The sequence below is a fragment of the Protopterus annectens genome, chromosome 7.part0 (assembly GCF_019279795.1).
Source record: "Protopterus annectens isolate FY-2018-M chromosome 7.part0, PAN1.0, whole genome shotgun sequence".
NCBI classification, from domain to species: Eukaryota; Metazoa; Chordata; order Ceratodontiformes; family Protopteridae; genus Protopterus; species Protopterus annectens.
In genome coordinates, this window is record NC_056739.1 from 1,684,651,039 (window position 1) to 1,684,660,727 (window position 9,689).

The 9,689-nt window shown below is 37.9% G+C and overlaps 1 long non-coding RNA gene across 1 annotated transcript in view; it reads right to left on the reverse strand.

Moving 5' to 3' along the window:
• Positions 1–7,106, reverse strand: part of LOC122805869 — a 109,128-nt gene extending 102,022 nt beyond the window's left edge. Inside the window, exon 1 of the long non-coding RNA XR_006365478.1 lies at positions 6,930–7,106. This is a non-coding gene — a long non-coding RNA (uncharacterized LOC122805869). The remainder of the gene's footprint in view (positions 1–6,929) is intronic.
• Between the last annotated feature and the right edge of the window lie 2,583 nt (positions 7,107–9,689).

The window sequence follows — 9,689 nt, forward strand, 5'->3', positions numbered from 1 at the left end:
GAGTGGGATAACCATCGCTGTGTGCCATTCAGTGGGCACAAAGCCTGAGGTGAGGCCATAATTGAACATGGTACTTAGGTGGGGTACCAGTTCGTTCTGTAGTTCGTGAAGAACACAGCCTGTGATGTTGTCAGATCCCATAGATGCTGTGTTTCTTGGCTTTGGAGAGTGTGGTTTTTACCTGTGCAGCCATATTTACAGGAACTTTGCATTCTTCTGGTACAGAGATGGGCCCTTTAGGGGGTGAGAGTGGGGTAAAGTTAGCACTGAACCCATCTGCCAGCATGTTGGCAATATGAGTTGGTTCTGTATATTTACTGCCATTGTGCTGTAACTCAGAGCAGATCTGAGTGTTGCCACTGAGATTCCTGACATAGCTATAGAATGCTTTGTGGTTGTCTTTAAAAACAGTGGTGATTTTGTTTTCGTAACTAGCTTTGGAGGGTTTCATGAGGGATCTCAGCTTCTTACTGAGGCTGACCAGGGAGTTCCTCCAATCATGGGATTTTACTCTTTTTGCTGCAGTTTCTTTCTTCTGTTGTAGAGTTTAAGGCAGGGGACCACCAGATTGGCTTCCTTTTTTTAGAGGATAGCATCTTGGTTCTGTTAGGGATAGCACAATCCATGCACTTGTGTAAGTGCTTATAAAGTGCATTTGTGTAGTATTCAGCAGTTGTACCTCTACTGTCCGTCTGCATGGGTGTCGTGAAGTTTGACACTTCTGTCTTAAGAAGCATGAAGTTGGCTTTGGAGAAATTTTTACGGTGGTTTCCCTAATTGGGGGGGGGGGATGTGGATGTCTAGGGTGATTAGCTTGTGGTCGGATATGAACAACGAGGAAATGACCTCTGGTGTGGAACACCGGTCACCCATGTTGGTAATGAACAGGTCTAGGATATTGCTGCCCCTGGTGGGGGGGTGTGGATGAGTTGATCCAAGGCGTTGGAATTTATGAATTCCAGAAAACATTAAGCAAAAGAGTTGGTACATGAGTAGTTTTCCCAGTTAATGGTGGGGTAGTTGAAATTGCCCATTATTAGGGTGTTAGGTTGTACCCTAATATTTTCCAGTGTATCAAGACATGAGGAGTGGGAATCCTGGGGCATGATGGTGGATCTGTAGCAAGCTACAATTTGGATTGCAGTCTTGCCCAGAGTTAGTTGCACTTGGATAATCTCGGATGCATTATGCTGAGCAACTAGCCTGGAGGTGTGGATATCCTTAATGAATATGGACATGACTGCACCTTTAGTGTTTCGGTCCAGGTTAGGTGGCCGAAAGGTGTGGTATGAATTATAGCCTGGTAATGCAGGTGTGTTCTCAGGAGCCTTGAACCAGGTCTCTGTCACTGCACAGATGTCGATGTTCTCCATTTTAAGGAGTGCCTCAAGTAAGTGCATTTTGAGGTTTAGACTTCTAGCATTGAGTAGCATTACCCTCAGATTTTGCTTGCTTGTACCTGTTACGGTGGTGAATTTGTCATTTGAACCTTGCCTAAAAATGAAAAAAGGTGGCAAAAGCCAGTATCTGGAATCCCAAGGGCAACAGGTGCAGGCCATCTCTGGCAAAGCATTGTGGTCTGTCGATCATGTCATCCCAGGCAGAGACAGATACTGGATCCCCATAGAATGACACCAGAAGCTTAGCCAATTGTTGAAGTCAATCATTTTGTCCTTCTACTGTGGTATCATTCTGGATGCTGGCAGGATGCTACTCAGGGATAGGGTTATACCTGCCTGGGCTACAAGATCAGAGAGCTGATCCATTTCTCTTTTCATGTAGTCCAGGGAGGTACGTCTCAGGTCATTCACACCAACATAGACAATGACAGAGTCATATTTGTACTTGTTGTACAGTGACCTGAGTGCGTGCATTATGTGGTGGATACTGGCACCCGACAGGCAGCTGACAGTAAATTTCTCCTCGTTTAGCCTGGTGAGTGGAACATCAGTGTGCCTGACTATAGAGTTACCTATGACTAGAGTGTTGGGTACGTTCTTATGCCTTATGGGCTGTGGCTGGGTGGCACACTGAGCTTGTGGGCTATGTGTCATTTGGGTTGTGCTGGGGGGGTGGAGGTTGCTTGCGTTTCTGCTTTGCAGGTCTCTGTTGCTTGGGCAGATTTTTATTGAGAGGCTCCGTGAATGTAGGTGTGTGTTTTGTGTTTCTATGTTTGTGTTTGGATGGTGTAGGTTTTGAGGGACTATGTTATGAGTGTTGTGTGGTGCAAGTGTTTACCCACTCCTCTGTCTAGTCCAGTCTTGGGTGAAGACAGCTTTGCTTCCAGTTTGGCTATATAATTGCATCTTTCACAGGTTGTAGTGTTGGGTCATAGGAGGAGAGGGTTGTCTGTCTACATGATGCAATTGCTGTATTGCCCCAAGATGCCCAGATTCATCAGGTAGACAGGAGAAAACACCGGGAGCTGACCCATAGACATGCATGGATAGGTGCTTATTTATTAAGTGCTAAAATTAAGTACTATATTAAGTATACATACACACACACTAATATATATATATATATATATATATATATATATATATATATACACACACACACACACACACACACACACATACATACATGCACACAATGCACTGTAAATCAAAAATCATGTTTTTTGCAGGTGGCAAGCCCCCTACACCTCCCCTATGGGAGGCTGTATGCTCTACATACCCAGATAATTAAATATACCAACTCTGAGATTGCCAGTACCAGGGAAAGGGCATATTCCCCAACCATGGAATTATAGTGATCTCTACCAAATGTTGATCAGCTTTCCTGTCAATCAAATTAAGTCAATAAAAAGCTATCAATTAAGTCAACAGACAAGCTGTCAACTGACATTGCTTTCAACCAGTTTAATAGATACCATATATATCTATACATATGCATATACACACACACATGGACAAGTGTGTGTATATATATATATATATATATATATATATATATATATATATATATATATATAGACACACATATATATATATACATGCATACATGCAATAAATACACGAGTGTGTCGATTCATGTAAATGTTCACATCACGGGTAAACACTATCGTGCATGCCCAAAACTTTACACAGTAAGTTCACACAAACATAAACACACACGCACACTATAAAAAAAAAAAAGAACAATAACTCTCCAAACACACACTATTAAACCCAAGGACTCAACACCAAACCACATATACCATGACACCCAACAGCATTTTTTGTAGAGACCAAGCAACCATGCACCTCCCCCATGTGGGGCCTGCACCCCCAGTACCCCACTACTTTATCTATACCGACTCTGAGACTGAACAACAGTAGGGAAAGGATATATTTTCCAGTCTCCACTGTACAGCAATAATGCACAGCTAGAAAACAGCACCTTTTTATCAGCTGAGCAACATTTTTGATTCAATGGCTCATGACACAGATGAAAACATTCAACCAGCAGTGTATTTATTCCACTGAATAGAACCTGTACATGTATTTAATGTCAAATGGCATCAGATATACTTGATCCAGGGATCTAAACCTCTTGTACAACATCACCATAATTGTTTGGTGGGACAGGTGTCTCACAGAGAATACAATTGCACTGGAATAGACTTCCTATCCACATAAAACATAGTTCACCCTTGTCCAAATTCAAGCACAACTTAATCTATGGATGGAAAACAGAAATTGTACCTCAGGACTGCCTCTTGTATTACTAATGGATAGAAGCAACTCTTAAATGCTTTATTCTATACGTTGGTCCCCTTAAATTATCAATGGTTTGATACAGTTACTCATTGGGGGTAATATATAATTATCGACCATGGGATGGGTAAGGCCAATCTATAACCAAATGGAATAGGTTATTTTGAGCACAAAAGGGAAAATTGGCTAGGCTTAAAATGACCCACAAGGGCAGCTAGGCTAATACTTACCTATGAACATATATATCTATATTTATCTATCCCTCTCTATATCTATATATATCCATAAAACCACAAAAGTTCACGATTCCAGAAAACCAAAACTGAAGAAACACCACTGGAACAGCCAAAGACAAAGGTAGACAAAAAATGTTGTTTATTACTCACTTTCATCAGAAACTTCTTCAGAAAAAAAGATACATTAACTTACTAACAATACAGGTTTAAATAACCAGAATGAACCAATAAAAAATGCACTTCAATTATGACATCATTAAAATCAATTAAAAAGGTAAAAATACAGAAAAAATTACCAATATCATAAAATAATTTTTTGACATACACCCTACGGTGTTTTAAAAAACATTTAATATTCACAGCCTTATTTAATTCAGGTTCTTGATCAGAATTTAATATTATTTGCCACAAAGCTTCTCTTTGTTCTAAAAGAGAGTTTTAAAACCACCACCCCTCATATCCAGTTCCTTTTGTTCCAATACTGAAAACAGAAATTTGTTGTACTGCGGGCATCTACGTGTATGCTTATAAAAAGCATTTTTAACATATTTATTTTTTATATCGTAATAATGCTCCCTAATTCTAGTGTGCAATGTATGAGTGGTCATCCCAATGTAAAAGGCACCAAAGTGGGAACACACCCCAATGTAAATCAGCCCTTTACTTTTACAATTGAAATGACCAGGGACTTTGATAGTGTAAGGCAAGTGTGCTAAACTTATGTATGGTCCTTCCAAAATATACCTACAGGTATTACAGCAACCACACAAACATACCTGGGGCTCTATTACAGTTAGTTAATCTGTTAATAGTTGTTACTTCATTTTTTCAAATAAAAATTTTAAATTACAATATTTCTCAAACACAAAAAGGTCTAATTCCAATTACCTTAAAAAGGTCTTGGTTTCCTTCCAAAATTTTCCAGTTTTCCTTAATAATGTTTTGAATGAGCACTGACTCAACTGTCATGTCCAAATTGCAGTATGTATGTCCTTCATTGGTTTTACTACTAATATCATTAACAAATGGAGCAACAAGAATAGGGGTATAATAGGACATCCTTTTGCTAATAACAAACTCAGCTGTGTTTCTTAACTGAACCTCTTGATAGCCCCTTTCAAGAAATAAACAAATAATAAATTCTACTTCATCTAGAAAAATGTGAATTTTCACTATTCATGAGGTTTGCTCTTATGAACTGTCCCTTTGGAATTTTCTTCATAAAAGAAGGATGTAAACTGGAAATGTAAGTAACTGTTTGTAAATGTGTCTTACGATGTTTTTGACTGAGAAACCTGTTCAAGCACAAATCCCATTCTAAATTAACATCTAAAAAATTGTCTTTCAACCCCACATCTCCAAGAGTGAATTTCAAGTTAGTGAGTTAAGTATCTGTTTTTCTGATTAAGTCTCTGACGAAAATGAGTAATAAACGCAAGTTTACGCTAATTTTTGGTCTACCTTCATCTCTGGTTATTCCAGTGGTACTTCTTATACATACATATATATATATATATATATATAGATACACATATATACACACACACACATATACATACATACACACATATATATCTATATCCATCTCTATATCTATAGATAGATACAGATATATACATATATGCATGCATACATATGTGTGTGTGTGTGTGTGTGTGTGTGTGTGTGTGTGTGTGTGTGTGTGTGTGTGTGTGTGTGTGTGCGTGTGTGTGTGGATCATTAGTATGGTTTGCTCATCTCTCAAACAGAACAGAAAGAATAATGAAGGACAGTAGCATGTAAATCCCAAAAAAGACATAAATGTAAACATGTCTCTAAACTGCATACAGTATCATACAGTACAAAAATTATGACCGTCTATGAGAAATCTTCAAAAAGGCCTTGCAGACACATTTAATTATAATATTAGTGCAGAGCTCTTTTAAAGACAAGGTCAGAGAGCTGCTGTCACTGTGTGACCCCTACTGTCAGGGAGCCTGCTTATGCCTCATTTTCTCTACAATCCTACACAGAACCTGGAAGGTTAGTGCATTGTAGAGATAGCAAGCATTGGTGCCCATGTAAGAAGCATGAGCTGTTCTACAGCAATCAGTCAGACCAATTAATTAATCAATATTTATTAAAGTGCTTTAGTCAGTACTACACAAGGAAATCAGAAAATATCCAGTAGCATACTATATAGTAAACAAATAATCAACGTGCACCATAGATGTTAAATCAAACCAATAAACTTTAAAATTTAATAGCAAGACATAGAAAACACATTTGTAAAACATTAAACTTAAATCGTAAACCCTAAAGAAATAGTACTGTCAGCACATAAATTCAAAAGGCAATACTAAATAAAAAAAGTAAGTGAAATACCATGTTGCATGAAATGCATCTGGTCAGAGAAACTTCAGGAAAATATTATGCATGGTTAGTTAAGCAGGAAAGTGTGTGCTGCCTTTCTTCAGCTGCATCATACAATAGGCATACACATATATAGGCCATCCAGCCTCAGGCATCTTACAGAATGGTACTTACAGGTACTTGCATGCGAAGTAATGGTTGTCTCAGTTTCGGCTCCATTAAAAAGATGACATACCCGGGTACCTGTACAAAGCTGTGTTCTATCCTGTACTAAAGGCATGATACAGATAGAAGATATAGGTATATTATAGTGATGGCAATCACATACATAGACATGAGTGGGCTGTCCAGCCTCAGATGCCTTATAAAGACAGCAGGCAAAAGCCCTTCTACAGGAAGGCATGAATTGCCACTCTGTACCGATTCTCAACAGATCTGTACTAGTATAATAAAGTAACAACAAAAGAAATACCAGAATGGTTAGACCCATAGGAGCCAACACTTTAAAAAGTATAATTGTAAACTCTGTGCATCAAGCAGTTTATTTCAGATTTATCACCGCCTCTTCCCAGCCACAGATACTGAAGAAAACAGTGAAAAAAACCTCATAAATAGAAAAAAGTTCAGTCTTACTACTTACCACTTGCTGGAAAGAAGCAAAGCGTATTTCTACACTGTTCAGCAAAACTCTAGAAATGAAAACGTAGTGACGCTGATGAGAAGGTGAATAGAGTAAGAGAGAGTGAGAGAGAGTGAGTGTTAAAGGGACATGAGTTAAACAAAGCTTTACAGTGTCACCAGTCTTGGATTAGCCCATCACAAGGCATTATTCACTCAGGCATTCTAATTAAGACAGCACTAAACAGCAACATAAAAAGGAAGGCTGGAAGAAGGAGGAGGCTTTTGAACTGGGGGGGGGGGGGTGAAGCAAAACATGGATTTTGTCCTCTGACTAACTGTTGCAATAGTTATAACAGCAGTCTTGCTTATTTCATTGCTGTATTGCTGTATGACAGTGATTTTTTTTATACTGGTGGGGTGTCTGCACACAGATAACCTCATTCTCAGAAGAGGGTGCATCCGAGATACAGACTACAGACAATCACATGACTACTCAAAGTAATCCTATGACTACCAGATGTTAGCAGAAAGAAGAGCTTCATAAAGCTATTAAGATGATGTTAATGTAAAAGCAGTGACAAAAATGTCTGTTAAATATTTTAGTTGTCATTATCCAGGAATGTGGGGAACTGTTGCAGTATTTGATCCTAACTTTGTAGAAGTCCTTTAGAATTTGAATATCTGTATAAAAGCAGGCATTTGTAATGAAAGAATGACTTTTTACCCCGGAATATCTACACGAGTAATGCACCCCATTTACCTATCGTTTCTTCTTACTCTTGCCCTTTTCTACACATGCAGTCTTCATATCTTGAAACTGTTCCTGACGTATTTCCCTCTTCTCACCTATACCATACAAGTTACTTAGCTCTCCCTACTTCAAAAGGGAATCCACATGTCCTACAGCAGATGCACAGAGGACTTATCCAGAATGATCCTTGCAAAATAATGAAATATTTGTACAAAAATATCTACGAACGTCCAATTTCAAGGCATCATATGAGATATGTTTCCCTGAATAGTGAAAGTATTTAAGCACATTGGTTCAGAACTATACAGTGATACATTTATACATATACTACAATCAAGCAAGAAACCCAGAGTTACTAAAATATAATTCCCTTATATATAATGGCATACATACTATTATTTTTCCCTTCTCTGAGGCAAGCATTGCCTTTTCCCATCTTCATCACTTCTTTACAGTAGAAGTGCTTTCTTGTGGCAGTTTCTATTTAACTGCAAACTACTCTATTAATATGAGACAACAGATCACTCTTATTTTTATGCAGTTTATATACTATGCTGTGCTTCAAATCCTGCTACTAGGGATCAAGTGAGGAAGAGGAAGGTGGACTCAACAAAAAGAAGAGGAGGAAGGAGAGGACAGATGACGTAGCTGGAACGTGAAAGATTTAGTTCGGATATAAGGAAATATTTTTATAGACGAAGATAAAAAAGACAGAGCAACGTAGTAGTGAAAATGGGAATACATGTCAATAGGGAAACAGAGACAATCAAGAAATCACAGAATAGGCTGATGGTAAGAGGAGGTAGCTACACAACAACTGTCACATCTGCAGGTTATGTTAACAAAATATACTGCTTTAGGATGGCTAATAAAGAAGTTGCTGGAGCTTCAAGACTTTACTGCAGATGGACTGTGCCCATGGTCACATGGCACAAACGTAATTATGCTGCTACCTTAAAGACATACTGCAATAATCACATATAACTGTATTTGACATCCACTTTTTACTACAGAATATTTGAAACTCATTCATGCAGATGCTATTTGTTTATTATATACTTCATTTGATAACTATATTATACAACATGTGAGTCACATGAACTTACATAGCAACAATTCACAGACTTAAAACAAATTATTTACTATGTATAATCCCAGAATCTGAGTGAAGTCTTGATAAGACAATCATAGGTTAAATAATGTACAGTTACCAGTCATTATATAACAGTCACTGGTACGGTTATTTCCTTCCAGGTAATACGGAATTGTTGAATGAAGCTTTAGTTGAATCTTGCTGTGAATTTGGCATATCAGGAATTGATTCAAGACAAGGCATTACAAATTAAGTAGATGCTGAAAACGTTAACCAGTTTCTTTCTGAGCTTTGTGTTGTTTCTTGTATTTCTTCAAGAAACAAGTCTGGCAAATTCTGAAGATGCTTCCGGTTTCTTTGTAAAGGTGGATATCGCCTCCTTGGAATATATTTCATTTATTTGTCTTTGTCTTTCTTTACTGGGGAAATCCAACTGGACAAAGTCCATTTTCAGCAGACTCCTTGGGAGAAAAGCTCCAGCTGATATATTTAAGATACTCGTGATAAAACAAATATTTTACAAAGATACATTACACAGATAGTTCTTAAGACATCTAGACACAAACAGGTTATTGTTCTATAGTGACAATATGCAAAGATAAGACAGGTATTTTTTGGGGTGAAGTCATACATGACATTAAATTTCAAGTATAAAACATTTAGTATAAAAACAGTTCATGTGCAATATATGTGACATGCGGATATTAGATGCGACTTATAAGACATGGGTAAGGAGAGTTACAGCATGGATGTTACGAATAAGTAAAACGGAGCCAAGGAGAATGAGACATTAGTCTGTAGATAGAAAGTAGTTAACGCTAGAAGGAGAGAGCCACAGTATGGCTGATGAATCAGGGATAATGGGGTGAAGAATATTACAGTACTTACTGACCTAGGACCTGGTTATAACAGAATGGTAGGGAGTATCTGAAGGA